The sequence below is a fragment of the Nymphalis io genome, chromosome 19 (assembly GCF_905147045.1).
Source record: "Nymphalis io chromosome 19, ilAglIoxx1.1, whole genome shotgun sequence".
Classification (NCBI taxonomy): Eukaryota; Metazoa; Arthropoda; class Insecta; order Lepidoptera; family Nymphalidae; genus Nymphalis; species Nymphalis io.
In genome coordinates this window covers 4,183,262-4,204,086 of record NC_065906.1, presented here as the reverse complement: position 1 = coordinate 4,204,086, position 20,825 = coordinate 4,183,262, and the positions used below count along the sequence as shown (strand labels likewise).

General features: G+C 31.4%; 1 protein-coding gene across 3 annotated transcripts in view; it reads left to right on the top strand.

Annotated features, from left to right (window-relative positions):
• The first annotated feature begins 2,074 nt into the window (after window positions 1–2,074).
• The window catches only part of LOC126775760 (zinc finger protein 541), a 239,789-nt gene continuing 221,038 nt past the window's right edge, over window positions 2,075–20,825 (top strand). For all 3 annotated transcript variants that reach the window (XM_050497844.1, XM_050497843.1, XM_050497842.1), the window contains exon 1: window positions 2,075–2,832. The gene's annotated coding sequence lies outside the window, so the exon portion shown is untranslated. The remainder of the gene's footprint in view (window positions 2,833–20,825) is intronic.

Sequence of the window (20,825 nt, the reverse complement as noted above, 5' to 3'; positions counted from 1 at the left end):
CCGCCGAGGCAAAAAGTGTAGCGTCTGTATGGTTAAGTCAATGTGTGGCACCGTAGCACCCAAACGGATGTACCGATTTTTATTTAGTTTTTTTGTTTGGAAAGTGTTTGACTGATTAGCTCATTAGCTCTTTTCTAGTTTTTACTAGTGTAATAGTAGTTTTAAAGGTTAACTAATATATTTTAATTTGTCTCGCTGTTCTATATGTCGTTTATAAGACTGTAGATCCCAACTAGATTAAGGCTGGGGTTGGGTCCATAAAAAATGATGGATTTAACAATCAAGATTTTTTTATTAATATAACAGCCACCTCAAATCTTTCCGGTCGTATCGGATTTAGAATCCGGTCGGGTTAATAGTAATAGGTAGTAATGGAATAGAAAGTGCCAAGTGCAGTAGTTGGCTAGATTCTATTAAGTATGACCACCGTTCATTGCTTAAGGTCGTTGTCGTAGCTTTCTCAGTTCATACCATCAGAGCTGATGTACTCGTGATTGCACTCCTGCATACTCCGGATACTCCTGGATAACGGTCTTTGAAAAAGCCATAATTCAGTCCAGGTGTTATTGCATTATTTATTATAGAATAAATTTATAACTGTCAAGAGCCGCTGAATAAGATTTGTACTTCAAAGGATAGTTGTTTCAAGTGAAGAGTTTCAGGCTTACACTCATAGAGTATGCTGTAAGCTTCTTAACGGACTTGAGTCTTCTTAACGGGTCCGTATGAAGTGTCCCCACTTTGGAGAAAGATCAAAAAGATCTAATGAAATCGCATTAACAAATATAACTTATAAACCTTAATGTTGTAAATGTTTTTATTGTTTGTTTAGTTGTTTTCGATTCTTTCACCCGAATAATAATAATTTTTAATGTAAATTGATATTATCTCAGGATATTTTCCTATACATCAAATATCAATTTTGTTTTTAAATCTTTGTGTTATATTTGTTAACGAATTTATCAATCATTAAAGAAGAATAAACAAAGTAAATAATGTACTGTTTCTAAAGCCTTCGCAAATTTCAGTGAAAATATATCGATCAGCTATTGCAATGCGTGTGCCCGTTAGTCCGAATTTGCCGATTGATTCCCATTATAATGAAGGGTACGTCGTTACATCGCTGTCAGAGGCGGTCGCCTGATCTACGGGTGTGAGTGTGGTGGCGTGGGGGTATTGAACTTCTGCGTGCGCACTTGCGTAGTGTCGTCTCGTTTCAGCTCTCGTGTAAAGGCCTACAGCTTACGACGTGCGTGCCGTTTCATCACTCCCCGCGTCTGTGTGATCCTTTGTTTATATTGGTCTCGAACCACTTTCAATTGATTAATTCTTACTACAACACCTTCGATTCTTAAACCTAGTTATCGTTAGGCGTTTTCGTGGAACTCTTTTTTAATGGTCTACTATAATTATTAACTTTTGTTCATTGTTCAGTTGTAAAACTTATTATAGATTTACTAGTATATATTTTTTATTTAGAAAGCTTTTTTATAATAACTATATTATTGTAGTAAGAAATGAGACGATTATCAATTTTGGTAGCTTCTTAAATGTTATGTATATAAAAATAAGTTTTTTTATAAACAATTCAGAGAAAATATCATAAATTTAATATGAAGTTATTTTTATGAAAGCTTTTATAAAAAGCGAGAAAATTTGCACGCTTATGAAAACACCCTAAGAGAGTTTTCCACAACTCACTAACACCGATTCACTGGTCGTAGGCACGCAGCTTTTCACGCACACACGTGCTCGTAGCAAAATAAGCGCCTGAAACTTGGCACGGTGCCGCGAAACGTAGTGCTATCTTCTTCGCACGCATTAAACCGTCCTATTTCAACAGGTTTCGCCTTTCAGGAGTTGCAGTGTAGAACGCGTGCCTCTAGTAACACAGCACAAACAGTACGGCACACACGTCGTACCCGAAAACTGAAAACACAGTTTCACTGACAGTTCCGACATTACCTGACATTCATCGCCGTCCTCCGAACTATGGCGGCTCATCGCGCTTTGTAAACGGGCCGTCACATTTCACGATAGATGTAACTATTTATAAATAGACAAAGTATAGCGGCATGTTCAGTGGATGAAACTCTCGCGTCCCGTTGACCGCGTCAAACTTCACGTGGGGAACATAAATTCGACAGTGCCAAAAACAATAATCAAATTAACTATTCGTAAAATATGACCATTTACCGAAATGTGTGTTCCGTGTGACGAAGTGATTTGATATGTGAATTATCTCGGATCAACCGAAAAGTTAACGCAATGTAAATATCTGGAAATATTCAATGTTTACCTCTTACAGTGTTGTGAATAACGTTTAGCTAAATGTATTTACAAATTATCGAGTGAAAGCTATGTAGCGAGAGATATTTATTCTGTTAAGCAGTTGATTTTAGACTGATGTTGAGCTATCGTGGTTGTGATGATTAAAAGTGGAGTGCGTTCCTCTCATGGCCAAATGTACTTATCAATAAATAATTGGTTGTAATACTCTGTAAGTTGTGAATTAATTAAAAGTTATATTAATATATTTATACAAATACGTTTAAGAATAAATGTCCGTAGATAGAACTCGTGTAGTTCACTTTTTACTGTCTTTTAACGTTGAAAAGATAAAAGGTTGTGTATGTTACGCTAAGAACTTTGATCTGTAATTTCCCTTGGGTTGTGAATACAATAAACAGACTGATTCTAAAACTTGGAGCATTACCATTCGGAGGGTAAATTGCCCTTTGGAACTGCTTGTCATTAGAGAAATGGTGGATTTTCTGGGACATTAGTGATACGTGCTCTGGTGACGGGAAACTCAACACAAACGAGATTAAGGTAAGGCATTTCTTATTTATATTTTTCTTCTAGATTTAGTTGAGATTTGACTCATAGATTTTTACATAAAAAAAAATCTTTATTTGTACAAAAAGGAAGAAGGTACAATATATTAATAAAAATTTCCCTCCAAACTAAGATAAACCGTGATTTGACTGTTACTCTGGTTTTTTGTTTTAATATTTACTAACCTTGATTAAATTTAATCATAAATTAATAATTATTTTAATAAACATATTATTATTAAACATTTTGTTAAGATATTGTTAAATGACACATATATATTTTTTTTGTTTATTTTTTATTATTATTTATAAAAGGCAAAATCAAAAGAAAAAAAGAGACAAAATTGCTATAAAAACTAGAATTCTAAAATACATAATGCATAATATCACGAAAGATTCAAGCGTACAGTAAAAACATAAAACGTACAAAAATATTACTCGAATAAATATATAGGCACTATTTACGAAAATGTTTTGTATATAAAGGCATATAAAATGTGTTTAAGAGATCATTAATAAGAAACCTCTTAATGATTTAGGTTAAACATTACTTTTGTCCAGTCTTATTATTATTACCTGAACGTTTTTCAATGTCTTTACAGTTTCATAAAAAAGTCGTAACATTAGTACCACCTCATAAACTGCTTAGAGAAGCACTCAACGCGCTCGTAAATTATTTCGTCACGAAATAAATGGATTTTCTAGTTAATTGTCTACCGTCAATTCATTTTAATGTATTATATACACGTGTAAAAACTATTTGTAACAAAATTGTTTGGGTAATATCTAAGTGAAAATGGAAATTATTATTAAATTTACAATTACGAATAAAAGTTATTTAAAAGAATCTTTATACAAATGAAACTAAAAAAAAAAAACCATTACGTATAACTCTTATGAAATATAATTACGATATTCTTCTAGTTTAAAATGCATTTTTTTTAAAATAAGCTGTGTACTTATTTTGAAGAAAGATCAGCATATCACGTAAATGAATAATTTTAAAAAGTATTGAAACACTTTTGTGTTCATGGTTAATTTTTGACAAACTTGAACAACTAAAATAAAACTGTTAATTTTTAACTTTGAACAATAGCAAATTTATAAAACTCCAATCCTAAAATACGTTAACTGACATTATTCGTATTTTTATTAAATACGTGTAAGTAGGTTAGCGATAAAAATGGTAATGACACATTCATAGAGGCGGCGCGCATTAGCCGCGCGAGCAAAATAATTTTCTATTATAATTTACTGCTATTTCTAAATCTAAAATTTTAGGTTTTTCATTACATAAAAGTTGAATTAAGAAAATATAAATGTGAAATAAAATACGTCTGAAATTATGTATTCTACATTATCATGTTAAAATTTATACATACATAAGAAACTAAAACCAAGCGTTCAAATATTTAAATACAAAAGCGGTCGTAGCATATTATTTAAAAAATAAATAAATAACTGTTCGTATAGCGAAGACAACTGGATCAGGTGTTAAGGCCTTTACTGCGCTCGATTCTTGATAGTATTTGTACATGAGAAATATGTATGTGTTTTATTATATACCTGCAGTTAAGAAACAATACAGTTGCGTGTTAAATAAAAAATAGTAAAAGTATGTAACTTATAGGTGAGCAATTACTTAACGTGTTAGAGTTTATATATAAATTCAAAACTAAGGTTGAGTACGAAGGATTTGAAAAGCGTTATTATTACATTATTTAGGTAATAAATAACAGTTCACTTAGCGAAGACAACTAGAGCCTTCACTGAAAAATCGACTGCAAAACTCTAAAGTATCATATACAAAAATGCTTCTAGAAATATATTGACTTGCTATCGATTTCTATTTGACATTCTCAAAAATAACTAAATAAATTTCAGAGACTATTTACAAAGTACGATTAAAATTAATTAATTAATAAAACGTAAAATATTTTAAAGTTTTAGTATTTTATAAGTGTTTTAGAATAATTGATATATTATCTTTTATTTAAAAAAAATATATTAAACGATTACTTGCAATTACGGGACAATTGATGGCATTTAATTAAAATCGATAACACAATTTACTGTAAGTAAATGCAAGCCAGATAGGAGAATATCTCTCTAAAAATTCAGCGAACCCACACACTTCCATTAACGAGACTGATTTGAATATGTTGCATTTTTTTAAAATAATTTAGGTACACTTGGATATACCTATCCATATATAGATGGGCCACCAGATGGTAGCGATCACCTCCGCCCATAAAAATTTCTGCCGTAAGAAATATTACACGTTTCTTACACGTTGATGTGCCAACCAACAATACCAACCTTGGGAACTATGATATTACGTCCCTTTCGATATACATATATAAATACAAATTTAATACTTTTTCGACTTTTTTGACATCAATAAATTTCCAGTTTAATTTGTTTAAAAGATTATTACTTTAGTAAATAACAATTTGTAAATTATATATATTATATATATATATATAATTTACAATTGTAAATTATATATTATATATATATAATTTACAAATTGTTATTTACTAAAGTAATAATCTTTTATATATATATATAAAGTGATTGTCATAAATGGGTTACAAAGTCTAAACAGAATATTTTTTCTATAGTTTTATAATGAAATTATGTCGACGACGAACGGTTTTAACAGGTTTTATCATCACTACAAACGAAATTAAACTGATAAATAATTTATACGTAGTCTTTATCTTTTGATCACTTTCTTCTTTAATTTTATTTTTCATATGATAATAAATGATTACCAGCGCTTATAAACATGGACTGTGACAAATATTAATAATTTCTTACGTAGTCAATGGGCCAACAACATAAGAATAAATTTCCACACAGCGCAGCACATAGCGTTACTAGTCAATTTGTTTTTATAATTCGTGGTAAGCATCACGAGATAACCTGTATGGGTCGGATGAAAAATCTTCCACAATCTTCTTCTTCCTTCTGGAGCCAGCTTTCTCATCAAAAAGATGCTGACGTTCATCCCTTTTCATTCCTTCTTTTCGCAGTGAGATATTTACAATTTGTTAATTAAACATTTGTGCACTCGATAAACGACATTATGGAGTCCTGAAAACAATATATTTTAAATTTGTCATAGGAATGAATATTTTAGTCACGACGCCGCGCGCACAGTTGTCAATGAGCCAAATCTTTCTGACTAGCGTTACTGCCAAGGCGAATACTATTGACATGATGCATACTGACCTTCTATTGTCTAGGGAATGGAACATTTCTTTGTACATTAGCCACAATAAATCGTTCATTATCTTTGATATACTATCGCGGAAATTTTAACATTATAGAATTAATCGCACTAATGGGACTTAATAAATACTTTTTACTCTATGATATAATTTCAAAAACAACTTTTGACATATTTTTTTTACTATTTCTTCTTTTAATACGTCTGTATTTAAATAAACTACTCCATTTTGTATTTCAAAAAAATATCCAACAAAAGTATCTAACCGTTACGTCATCTTGTGCATCGAGCTACTAATATCAAATTTATAATGTCCTTAATTTTGTATCGTTACTATCGATAGACATACAGCAAACTTTTGAATATTAATCGATTAAATTGTATAATTACCCTAATCACTATTTGAGTAGTAATAAATTCATCCAAAGTTACCTCAAGTGGTAACTATTCCCAACCTTGATTATACTAAATTATCATTTTGACTAGTTAATAAAATATAACAATAATCGTTAAAGTAATTACGATTATTAAACAATAAATTTAATGTGATTTAAAATAGTAACATTAGAAAATCATAGACACGATTTCATTTTATCAATTGGCAAATAACAATTATATCATCATTAAAAGACAAGTGCGTCGATTAGTTTTTACATACAATTAGTAGAATAGGATATTATACTATGAATTTTATTTATATGTTTATGGTTTCAGCGCGCTCATATTTAATAAAAATCAAAATTTGTTCGTGTCTAACCTCGGAGATGGTAACGTTTAGTGGTTATATAAAACAAGAGAAACAAAAAGAAAGTATTCTATGATCATACTCATACGATTACTAACTAACAGCCAAAATTAATAATTAATTTAATACAAAGTCTCGAAGTAAATACGATTGAAATGTTATCCAGGTAGTGTGCCAACAGTCCAACAATCAATCGATGTATTACGATGGAAGTCGCTAAACATTATTATATATATTTATGTAAATTACAAATTTTATGACGAAATCAAACTATTTCATGGCCCCTGTTTTTTTTAAATAATTTTTTTTTTTTTTATAGAATAGGAAGGTGGACGAGCATTTGGGCCACCTGATGGTAAGTGGTCACCAAACGCCCTTAGACATTGGCATTGTAAGAAATGTCAACCATCGCTTATAGCCAATGCGCCACCAACCTTGGGAACTAAGATTTTATGTCCCTTGTGCCTGTAATTACACTGGCTCACTCACCCTTCAAACCGGAACACAACAATATCAAGTATTGCTGTTTTGCGGTAGAATATCTGATGAGTGGGTGGTACCTACCCAGACGGGCTTGCACAAAGCCCTACCACCAGTAATTCATTTATTTATGTTTTATTATTAATTTAAATTTTAAATATAACTTTTTTTATTACACTTATTACAATTTTCAGTAAAAAATATAAAACAAAATTGGCATCAAAAGATCGCCTGAATCAAAAAGAATTGAAAGATTGGTAGTCTGGTTATGGTGAAGATCGATATATCGTTTGGAACGTTTATAAGATCTATTTAAATCATAGATTGCAGATTATTATTAATTTTGGATGCATATCAGTCATACAAGTAAATTAAACAAACTAAAGTACTCGATTAAAATTTTGAAAAGAAAGGCGTTTGTTCTTATAATATGTAAAATCTGTAAAATATTATTATTGTAATTTTTGTCTTTTTACTCTTTGTTTGTATTTATAACTCTCGAAATAATGATTTTATTATTATTATTATTACGTTATAAAGCACCACTAACACTGAAATGAAATTGTTAATTTAAATAATATTTATAACACAATGTCGCATCTGCCTGTCATTTTTGCGTAGTTTAAAATATTATTTAAGGAACGTTCGCATTCCGTATAGAAAAATGAACGCAAATAGTATTTCTTACAAAGTCTTGTATTGTGCAATCATTGAAGTTATCATGGTGATAATATAATTATAATGTTATACGATTATGTTAAAATAGCTGCTTTCCAAAATATTCTATAAATTAACTTATAATTAAATTTCATTGACTGTAATATTTTTTTTATATTATAAAAACGTTAATGTTTTTGTTTATTTGTTTCAATGTCAAAAGTTAACTCTATCCACCACCCATAGATTTCCCTTACATCACCAATGTGTGACCAACCTTGGGAACTAAGATGTTATTCTCCTTGAGCCTGTAGTTAGGCTGGCTCATACAGCCTTCAAATCAGATCACAACAATATAAGTATTACTGCTTGGCGGTAGAATATAAGATAAGAGGGTAGTACCTATCAAGACGGGCTGGATCAAACCACCACAAATTAAACGATCAAGTCACTTAGCCATCTCGGCTCTCAGCCTTGCAATGCTTGAAAAATATTCCAATGATTTACATTTGGAATACGGTATGTTGCATCATTACTGTAAATGAAGAAGGTACAAAAAATCTGTCATTTGTTAATTTTAAATGCAAGTCAAGGTTGTTAAAAAATTTATTCATAACGAAAATAGACATACGCTCGATTCGTCACGCGTTTCAGTGTCATTTTATAAAATGAATGTTATACGTACGTGCCGATTCTATTGTAAACAATCTATATAATTCGACAAGTTTTTTTTTATTTTATGGCTTTGGAAACTGCAGTTTCAGCCCACAATAATTTCCTCAGAGGTTTTTATTCTTTTCAACCTCATAAATAAGAGTTTTTTTATTTTTTTAGAAATTATTTTTTTAGTCTGTCAAATTATTACTTTATGAATATCTAAGATTGTAAAATCGGAATATTATATCTTTTTTTAACTAAAGAACTCGACTCAGTTTTCTTGATTATAGGCATCGGAAATATTAAGATTCTATGTTTATTGCTGCTTCTTCGCATTGCTTTAAACAATTTTTCGGACGAAAATGTTGAGAAAATCTTCGCCAAAGATTTGTTAATAAACACAAACTAGTTCTTTTAAGCTCATTGCCATAGAACATAATTTCATATTTCGAAACAAATATTAACTCATATTAAGTAACTAAAGAACAAAGACTGTCAAAATCATTTCTGTTCTTAATATAAAATTCTAGACTTCATAATTTTTTCAGGTCTTAAGCCGTCATGGAGCCAATTTGCTAGGTTTTTGTTTGTAAATTTATATATAAAACATTATTAATTAATTTCTTCAGACTTGAAAAAAAAGTTTTTTTTCTTCTGTTTTACTAAAACGAAAATACTATTCCGTCTAAACCGACTTTTTATTTCGTATATCAATTTAACAAAGTTTTTGCTTACGTATACGATAATGTACAAGTATAATGCATAATGCATCGTATTCCGTCTATTTCAGCTTCAAAATATCGTCAAAGATTTATTACTCTTGTAGTATGCTTGTAATAAGTGGACAGATGCCCCGTTAAATTTTATTGAGCTATGCAGGCAACCTCGGTGAGTCAAGTCTCTGAAGCTTCAATGAACATGGGTACGGTCATGTAGAACATGTTTGAAGTAAATGTTACTATATAAGTATGAATATATAGCTTGAGACAGGATATATATCTTTATTATCCTCTATTTCTTGAAACCAGCAAAATGATTGATGATGATGATTTGGATGATTTGGTCCACAAGTTTTATTAATTTTTCTATGTATTATTTTTCAATAAATTATAAAACTAATTAGTAGATAAAAAGCTAGTTTCAAATGCTTTTATAATACTGAAGTTTGAGTATGTTTTGTGTAAAATTGTCTTAACCCACGCTACTCGCTTGCTTACACCAAAAATGGAAAAATAAAAAAAAAATTGGAAAAAAATCAATTGGTTTACCTATTAAAATATTTTATATGTACTTACTACAACTGTTAAAAGCCGTTACCAAAGATAGCATGCTCAAAGCCAAGCTTGTGCTTTATTTTTGTTTCAAAATCATCAGTCAGAGGAAATAACATGCCGAAACTGTTAAATGAATGCTTATGTGACAGCACTGTAATTAAAAAATTTTGTTCCAGATAATTTAGATAGAAACCTAATCTATTTAGGTTTGATATATAATCCTGATTACTAAAAAATTATTTAACAAAATCGCTTCACAATCTATAGTAACATACACACGCTACAAACAGCTTTATTGAAATATTTTTTACTAAGCTAAAGCCGAAGAACATTCAACCAAATTGAGATCCTCCTATTTTTTTAAGTCAGTTTTAAAAGCGGTAAAATTATGAAAAATAATGGCTCTACTATATATAATAACATGTACATAATATAATAACCTCGCATCATTGTAATGCGTCTGAACTTTTTTAGGTTATTAAAAAATCTTCTTTCACAACAGTAATTTTGACGTTTGAAAAGGTAACTCTTAATAAATTTAAAATTTCTTTCTCTCAGTATTTTATCTTTAGAAACAATTAAAATGTAAATTTACAATAACATATTGAGTGTCGTCATATATATAGGTGATCGGAGGACTAAATTCATTCGAGGATCGTTTAAGCGATCTCTTTTCTTTCTTTACCAATTTGTAAACAATAACAGATAGATAACCAATGACTTCAACAAACTTGTTTTGAATTTTATATGGAAACTTTTTGGAAAAATCTTTAGAAACAATGTTATTATATTTGTCATTTTCCGTGGACTTTTTTAACGTGACATCGAATTATACATACATACGTAATTTCTAAACGTTTTGATCAAATCAAATTACACTATCTTCTGAGTGAGTTCAAATAAATAAAATAGATACGTCAATTAAAATTTAGGGATATTTGTTTATTGTTTTTTATAGGTTACGTTGTATAAGGTAAAAAATAGGAGTGCTAGAGACAGATACAATTCTTAGACGTCCTTTAAGATGAAACTTGCTAACTTGGCGCAGTGCGGTGTACTATAAAACGCTTTCATTTTCTTCTTTTATCAAAGCGTGAAATGTTTCTAAACGTAACTAGATTTTGGTGTCGTAAAACTATTTTATGGCCAGTGGTGGAAATTTGTTATGACTTGTGAGTTTTATTTCATTGTCGGGTTCAACGATTTCGTGATGTCCATACAATGTAAAAGAATACAAATTAAAGCATACATTTATATGTATATTTTAATTAATCTATATATTTTTTAATTTAAATGTTTTATTGGAAACATAATTATGATTTTTTACATAACAATTTTAACCTTGAGGAAGTTAGCATTGAACATTTTAAAATCTTGATTAGTAGTAGCCTGGAGGTAAAAACATGGCAGGATATTTTACTACCAAACTCTAATACAAAAATACATCAAAGGCACGGACAACACGTTTGCGGAGACTACAAGACAAAATAAAAGATAAATAAATATATATATTCAATGAACTGAATGTAGCATTTATTTAATGAAATGGAAGTCAAGAACTGTCATTCTAAGAATCGTGTTCTAAATTTTATCGGAAAGATCAGAAAAAGGTTTTATATTAATAATATTACCACTATTAAAAAAATATGTCTTAATTGTTCAATGTATGCTTATGATCGTTACTAATATTATAAATGTGAAATCAATTCTCTTTGTATGATTTTTCTGTCTGTTACGTGTTCACAGCTACACTACTGAACCAATTTTGTTGAAATTTGGTATGAAGCAAGCTTGCACCCTTAGGAAGGAAGACTACGTTCAAGCATTTTTACCTTTTTTTCTACCTAACAACCATAACACGCGAACGAAGCAGCGGGAGAAAGCTAGTATTACGTATATTTTAGTAATTAATGTACGTACTAAAATGTAATATTAACATACAAAATTGTATTGTTACCCGTATTAAAATCAGATGAAAACGACACACAAAATAACCTACATTCTTAATTGTATTATTGGTAGTAATAAAAAGGAATAAGAAACTAATTTAAGCATAATGAACAATTAAAAAGTTTTCGTACATAGCACGGCTATACTTGTTCGTAATTTCATTTTTCCAGAAAGTTCATAATACCTTGCATACTAAGCAGGTGGTTTCCAGTGGACTGGACTCAATAATTTCAGAACGGGAATCCCGAAGTTTTTCACGAATTTGAAATGAGGCTGCCACTATGGAAGTAATTTATATCTACTTCGTCGCAGTTTGACACGTCTGATTTATGGTTTAAATCCCGCTGCGTAGACGAAGGGAATGATTTTTCCGAATCCGCATGTTCTTCGCTCTTATATAGAATATCTTAAAATACATTGAAGTACGAAATATTTTTTTTAACATCTAAACAAAAATTCAACTGATCAACGTCACATAAATCGCTTTTAACATAACGGTTCCGAAAACATGGTATACAGTGAAAAGCGTCGGGGTGGTTCAGAAAATATAACAATGGACTCGAGATATTTTAAGGGGGATCCCCGTCGGCCCATTTTAGCTGGGAACGCTTTCTTTCTAGGTCGTTTAATGACGCCATGGTCGAGGGAAGTTGGAAATATTAAAATGAGCAAGCACTTGTTTCCTTCATAAAATGGCTATTGCGAGTGTTTCGCGCCTCTGATTCGTCTTTGAGTCCGTGTTCGCATTAGGTGGGAATTTTTTCTTGCCGAGCGAATAAAGGCTGGTTTTGTCATAGGGTCGACATTATTTTCTCTTGTACAAATGTTTGTTTGTTGTACGAGAAATTAAGGTCATTTTGAAATGAAACAAATGACATTTAATTACGGCTGATGTGTAATAGTGCTTTATGCTATCTTTAATTCAATTTGTCTATTAATGAAGATACATATCTAGTATACAGCTGTTACAATAGTCTCTAGTGTGAACTAATGATGTTTCCAGACACATAATTAATACAACGCGAGCCGCGGAGAATTGGCACAGTTGGTACTGGTCAAGACAGTTTCGTGACAAACTATGGGCTCTGTAAACATATGGAAATGAGAACGTCTAGACTACTCATAGACGAAACCGACAAGCGAATACGAGAAACATCATAATTGACAAGCACATAAATTTTATTTTATATAAACAGAAATATACTTTCAATGGTACTCACTTCCTTTTAGTGGTACGGTTTTGTGCAAGATGTGTGACTACCCAGATAGTTGGCCTACTTTTAATTTAATCTACCGCGAAACAGCAACAGGTTTTATTGCTAAGTGTTGGATAGAATGACAAGTTCGTAAGTGTAAGGCAAAAAAGACATAACATCTTAATTCCCTTGGCGACTTGCCGATGGTAATCACTTACCGCCAGGCAACCTATTAGCTCGAGTGCCTCCCCATATTAAATAAAAAATATATTTAGGAGCACTTTTGAATGTCACGTAGGAATTTTACCAATGGTCTTTTATCTCGTCCTCAGGAGTAAAGTAAAAAGCCATCCTGTATCTTACGAATAATTTTCTGTCACCTGCATATCCACCAACGTGAAGAAAAGCTCGGTGGTGTAATAAGCTCTAAACATTCTCCTTCTTTCAAATAAAGAAGTTTTAATAAATAACGTATTGAATGAACTTAAATATATAATAATAAATAAGGCATAGAACATACACACATGTATATGCACGCTCGTGGTCCTTTATACTTGCGATTAAAAGAAGGGTTACGTTTCCTCGTAATATATGCCTTTCCGACTCACGAATACACTATTCTTTGTAGGAGCGTCGGATCGGTTCTCTCACAAGAACACGAGCCAAAGTTATAGGTAGAATAATATTTGTAAGATAGGAAAAGTATAATAGCTTGTTACACGAATCGACATTAAGACAGTGTGCATACACGATTCACACGTCGCCGCGGCACACACGAGAAGAGAAATACATACGTTATATTTGCATACATACATCAAAATCATATTATTTTTGAAGGAAAACATTCTAATTTATGCTTCAATATAATAACATCGTATTTTTTTTAATAACACATATTTAATTGCTTTAGATCTCTAACTTCTAAATTGCAAATTTATTAAAAATCGGACATTCTAAATCAGTAGTAATATAATTACTTCTAAATTTTGTCCTCTAAAATTCCTTAAAATATTATTACTGCTTTAAAGTATTAATTTTAAATAGCAACGATGACCTTAACTTAGCTTCAGTTTTTTATATTTGTTCATATCCCTCCATATTCACAATGATAAATATAATTATGGTACGGTCGGCAATATTAAGTAATATTGCAAGCATAATCTTACTTTGTAAATGAAAACTTTATTATTAAGTAACTTTGAAGGAGTTTATCGATTCATCTCGCAGATCAATTAATTGTAAGACAAGTTTGAGAGTTTTTCGGATTTTATTAAATTTTGCGGCTACCCGTTTTTTTTTATTATTTATTTTTACTTTTACCTACAGTGTCATTATTTAGTATTAGAAATACGATTTAATCAATTTCATTTAAAATGTTTTCCATGTTATTTATTCATAAATTTCGTGTTCAGTTGTGTATTAGCGAAACAGCATTGAACAACGTGGTGGAGTAAGCTCTAAGGCTTCTTCTCAAAAAGGTAATGTACAGCCGAGATGGCCTAGTGGTAAGAACGCGTGAATCTTAACCGATGATCGTGGGTTCAAGCCCGGGCAAGCACCACTGAATTTTCATGTGCTACATTTGTGATTATAATTCATCATATGTTTGTCGGTGAAGGAAAACATCGTGAGGAAACCTGCATGCCTAATTTCACTGAAGTTCTGCCACATGTGTATTCCACCAACCCGAATTGGAGCAGCGTGGTGGAATAAGCTCCAAACCTTCTTCTCAAAAAGGGAGAGGAGGCCTTGGCCCAGTAGTGGGACATTCACAGGGTTCTACCGTATAGCAGTGGGATATCGACAGACTGTGACTTTACTATACTTTTACAATATTTTTTTGAATGTGTAAAATTTAGTCTAAAACACTCAAAACACAAGTTAGAGGATAGAGACTGTGTAAGAATTATTGTAGCGTAAAGTGCACAAGTGTACTATAATATCTCATCGGCAGTTGGCTATTATTTTAAATTGCAATCGTGGCTAAAATTCGGCCAGGAGGACATTATGTCGAGGAATGTAGGACATATTACAACTCGGAAACAACGTAGATATTATTGACTATGCGTATTATTTCATCTTTTAGAGCTTATGTGCTCAGGTCGCGAAACCAATCGTTAGATTATTTGTTTGTTGATTATTTGTCTAAGGTAGACCTAAGTGACCTTATATGACTTTAGAATGTTACTCTCGAAATATCTTTTTTATAATAAATTATTAAGAGAGACGATTTTCAATAAATATTTAAAAAAAAAGAAAGTAATAATGAAACTAGATTTTTCAGAAGAACAATATAGTAACACACTACATTTAGACAAAATTATATTTTCTGTGAACCTGAAAATATCACTCACAGATAAGTAGTCTTGAGACATTAAGTAAATGTCAAATTATCGTCACGTGCTATTAGATTGCAAAATATAGACGCTTCAATGTTTTTATTAATGCGCATTTCGCTTAGCGTCTCCGATGAATCAGAGCTAGGGAGGACGAGCCTAATGATTTATGTTGTTGCTGCGAGACGTTTGTTTCATCTACCTAAATGATAAATGTACATTACGCAATCCATTGCAAATCGCTTCTATATAATATTTTCTGTTATGCCACTGCCATCTGTCGACTTTAAATCTTTGAATTTGATAATGTTATTTCTACGTTTTGTCCTACTTTATCTGTATCGTAAAATATGTTATTCTTTCGCCTTGCTGGCTTAGTGGCTAGCATATTAGCATGTAGATCTTCAGGTCCTCTAATTAAAAGTTATTGAGCTTTAAGTCAAAAAACTTTCAGTAAAAGACTTATGTTTGTAAGAGTCAATTAACTCCCTCCTGCTTCATAAAGTAAAACTGTTGGTCCTGCGCTTACCCTCTCTAACAAGAAATAGCCTTTGCCCAGTAGTGACGATCAAGGGCTTTACTTAAAATGGTATAGATAAAAATCATCTTGAATCAATAAAACCTGAAAATATGTTCAGATTTGCAAAAAACCTTATTAATATCGTAAAGCAAGAAAGAGGAAATTGAAATCACAAATAACCACGTACGGAGGCATCCGTGTAATAAAATATGGAGCAAGCTTTATTGGCATATATTTTTTCATTGTTAAAATCGGTTGTTCGTCTCTAATAAGTTTAACCGTAAAATCGGTAAGCTGAAAGCGTGGTATCGACCTGAATGATTTATAAACGAGGATAATACAACGCATTAGTCGAACCACAACACGTACGCACACTGGATTTAGTAAAAAGAGATCCGCCATTATTGCTTGGAAAGATTTATTAGTTGGTGCAAAGGCAGCTGGCGTTCATAGAGCGCCATTTTTTGCGGACTCTGTCAATATTGTAACGGATGTAGCATTGCCGTCAATGCTGCGATTTTCGCGATACGTGTCGCGTTTTGTTGTCTAGGAACGTTAAACATTAATGAGTTCCTGTGTTTTTGACGTCGAGGAAGTTGGTAACTAACTACCAACTGGGAGTTATATCATTACATTGAATAAAACGTTCTGTATATTAGGCTTTCAAAGATATTTTATTTTTTGATTTATTTGAATAGAACAATAACAAAATTACACGTATTTTACATTAAACGCTTCAGGTTACTAGGTTATACATACTTACAATTTGTCACAGCATTTAGGTTAGTTAACATACAGAAATCTTTTAATAAAAATAATTTTGAATAATAACCCAATTAATATAAAAACAAAATCAAAACAATGTAAAAATATATATTGGAAATAAAATAACATTAACGAGTATTGCTTAACTTCCTTGCACTTGAATGTTAACTTCCAGGTAACGGTGATATTAAATATATTATAAAATATATGTTTATAATAAATCTAGTCAGATTTTAAACTGTCGAAATATTGTGAACGGAACATTCAATTTACATTGAAACGCATAAAATTTCAACAGTTTATAATATTTTGAGCACTTATGAACACAAGTACTAACTTGTTAGTAGTTAGTTTGTTCATAATTGTTGTAAATATTAAAAACGATATGCAACATTCATAATTTTATATTATACTAAGTTCAACCCGCGACTTCGCTGCGTTTCGAGGGTTGGGCAGATGTTAGTATATAAATTTCACGGTAGAATGCGCAAGCGATCCAGTGGCGCTATTCGTTAAGACGGAAAGGGTACCGCTGGTTTTTTAGTGGGTATTCCATATTCTCATGTTCGGGGCGCACTCGGCCACCGGCGAGCTCCACAAACCCTCCCACTGTTCCCGAGGGGGAAACGCGTAACACGTTTTTCCAGCAAAAAAAAAAAATAAAAATTATCTTATGATCTTCCTTGGGGCTTCTTTTGGCTTTTTGCATATCAAATTTTATCAAAATCAGTGCAATGACAGCCGTGAAAGCGTAACAGACAGGAAGAGTTACTTTTGCAATTTTAATATTAGTATAAATTATGCATATTATCCTGAATACAAATTATTACTTATAAAACAACGATTACTTCCGACTTAATCGTAAAATATTATTTCCACTAATAAGTTTATTTCAACGATAGTAAATAAATGTCGAAATTAACGAACAAACCAGGTAGGGTATTGAGTTGGCTGCCGGTTCAAATTGGATACAGGATCGTTCGTGCGTGTCTCCTCGGCCCAGTTGACTTTACCGTGCGATATGGTTACCTTTTATATACGTGGTTCATATTTGTGGAGTGTAAGCAATAACACTTTCTCCTTTGATGTCCAAAGATTTTTTCTCAAGATTTAACGATTTTTATGTAAAACTTTGAAAACACTCATAGGAAGTACAACATATCAACATGTTTACAACAGATATAAAAAAAATGGAAAGTAATTATTTAAAAAAAAGTTTTGCAAAAATGATGTTTATGTACAATTCGGTATGGAGGATATTTATTTAATTATATGAATCTAAAAAATATCTATGACATTTTCTGTAAGTTATTGCGTTATTATAGAAAAGTTATTCTCACGAAAAATCTCGAACTATTAAGATTTTGTTATTTAAATTCTGAAATATAAATAAAACAAATTTAAACATGACATAAGTAAGCCCTATAAAATTATAGTGTAAAAACAAATTTGCATTTGTTAGAAATTCACAATGTCAATAAACTCAACCTCCTTTCAGTATTTAGGTACTTAATTTAAAAAGAAAAAGCCATGAGAAAATTAGCATGTTTCAAAAGTTTTCAGAATTCAATGCAGTTTTTAATTAAACTTCAAATCCTTCAACTGGCTACTAGTGTAATATTTAAAAGCTGTCACTATAATTAAAATCTATTTTTAAAAATATTTCTATTTGGAAATTGGATCCTAGTTTTTTTTTTTAATTATGGGCATGACCGATTTTACTGCATTGCTACTATCACTAGAAAATTTATATATCTGTGGCCAAAAATATCAACATGTTTACTCAATTGGTCGGTAATAGTTGTCCTGAGTGTGATACACGTTTGGAGGTAAGCCATTATTTTTTATGGATTTATTTTTAACTATATAATAGTTATTTGTTGCAAATTATTCAAATGGTTTCAAAGTGGTGCTTCCTCGTAAATAATTTCTATTTCAGGTCTTTAAGCGATCATAAAAAGGATTAAGTAGAATGAATAGGCTATTTAAATGTTCAATTTGATTGATAATATGTAGTCTTTGTAAACAGAGTGGGAATTTACATGTAATGTATATACTTAATATGTTTTTAAAGATTTAACAGTAACATTTATGAGACTGGATAGGATGAAAAATATTGTTATTTAAATATAATATAAGATTTGGGTAAAATCAATCAAATAACTGTAAATTAAAATGAGTCGATTACTACTGCTAGATGTGCATAAGCATAGATCAGTAGTGGAAGCTAGGTAATCCTTCCTGAAATTATTGTACGCCCTCCGAAAATAGGTCAATTGCCTCCCTACTGTTCGAGGAAGAGGGTTGCTCCTGGCATCGAGTATGACAAGGACAAAAAACTTAATTCGTTCAGGTGACGTCACTAGAGTTTTAAAAGGTCCATCCGTTTTCTTTTTGCTAGGTATTGTTTTGGTAGCATCGAGAATTCAAGCGCGAGATCCCTCTCTCTCTACTAAAAAGATTTTTGCTGTGTAGCGAAATCCGCTGCCCTATTACATTCATTTCACGCAATGTCTTGTTTTTCATCTGTGCGTTTTTCATATTCATTCCAGCCCGATAAGACTACGAGCGTACTTTCTAAAGAAAACAAATGAAATAAATAAACAAAGTTACTTTGATCTACTTTATCTCCATGTTTTTAACGTCTGCGTCGATGGCTTTTGTTTTCAATCAGACAATTATTTGTTATTCATAAGTTACGATGTTACGTAAACGTTAATTAAATTGAAAACGATATGAACAGATATTTGTGACAGGCAGAGCAAATTAAAATCGGGCGATTCCGAATTAATGCAAGGGCTCGACAAATAATTATTTGCTTTAATTAAACCATCGGTTTGAGGCAGTTGACTTTTCTGGGCTCCTTTTGCCTTTTGAGAATCAACGGAGTGTATGATTAGGGAGGTGACGAAGGCTTGTTCCCAGACCTATTAACCTACATGTGTCGTTTGTTTGCTCGTTTGTCGGTTTTGAATAATTGGGACTTGGTAATTTTGAACAGTTCCAGCAAGTTCTAGAGAGTATATTCAATTTTCGGAACGAATCAAATCTATTCCATTAGCTTTCAAATGTGCATGTTCTGTTTAATAAATTCGCTGCTTTATCAGCGAGTAATATTAAAAGCATACTTCTATACTATCTGGTTAATACGATGATAATATCGTTATATTCGATGCGGTTCATTATTCATAATTTTACAATGGAGTACGATTTATTTCAAGTAACAAAAATAAGAGGATTTTTTGTGGTAAAACTCTTAGGGTTTAAGATTTACGTTTCAAACAATTAATCATTCAAGCGGCTATCACAAACACACACGTTTCAGACATCAGAGCAGAGTCGATTACAAAACGCTATAAAGTTTGACTCTCATCAATCAAACATTTCGCCTGGCGTAGCCGCGTTGTTGCTTGTATTTCTGTTTTGATTATATTTTCCATACCTTTTTTTTTTGAATTTTGATATTTTCGCTATTGTTTAAATGAGTGTTCGAACACTGTTTATTACAAATGTTTCATATAAATCGTTATTTATATTTTGCGGGAAACTTTGAATAATTCATAATATGCGGTTTGCTTATAAAGTAGCATTTTTTAAAATATAATATTTTTAACATTTTGTTGATAGTTTCGAATGCACATTTCATTCTGTACGTCTCTTGATTAATTCCTCTAACTTTATAGGTAGATCTTTGGCATTGCCCCATCTCGGAGTTTCACCCCTGAGGATGACTTCCAACACATCCGAGCGCTGAAAGGAAATAGAAGTTTCAGCTTTGATAAAGTTTTAATATATTCTTCGACGAATCCAAGTTGTCTCGCAAGGTTATGACGGATACGCGTGCGTCTTCTTTCCTTTAGTCTGTTTTATACCGACTTTGAAAGGATTTAATCCGTCGAGTGAGAAGTTCGAGCTCTGCCCTACTTTATGTAATGAGGAAAATTTCGGAAGAATTCGGGGGCTTCGGAGATATTAGGGAATGAAATGGAAGTGTTAGACTCGACGACATTATTAAAGCGAATCTATCGCTTTAATACCATTTTAAGAAAATTTCTTATATTTTTACAAAGTCTACTTATATAACAGACACTGATAACGATATTATATTATAGCAATGTAATGTTGTTGTTGGTAGTATTGACAGAGGCGTTGAAGCGGCAGGAACATCGGAGG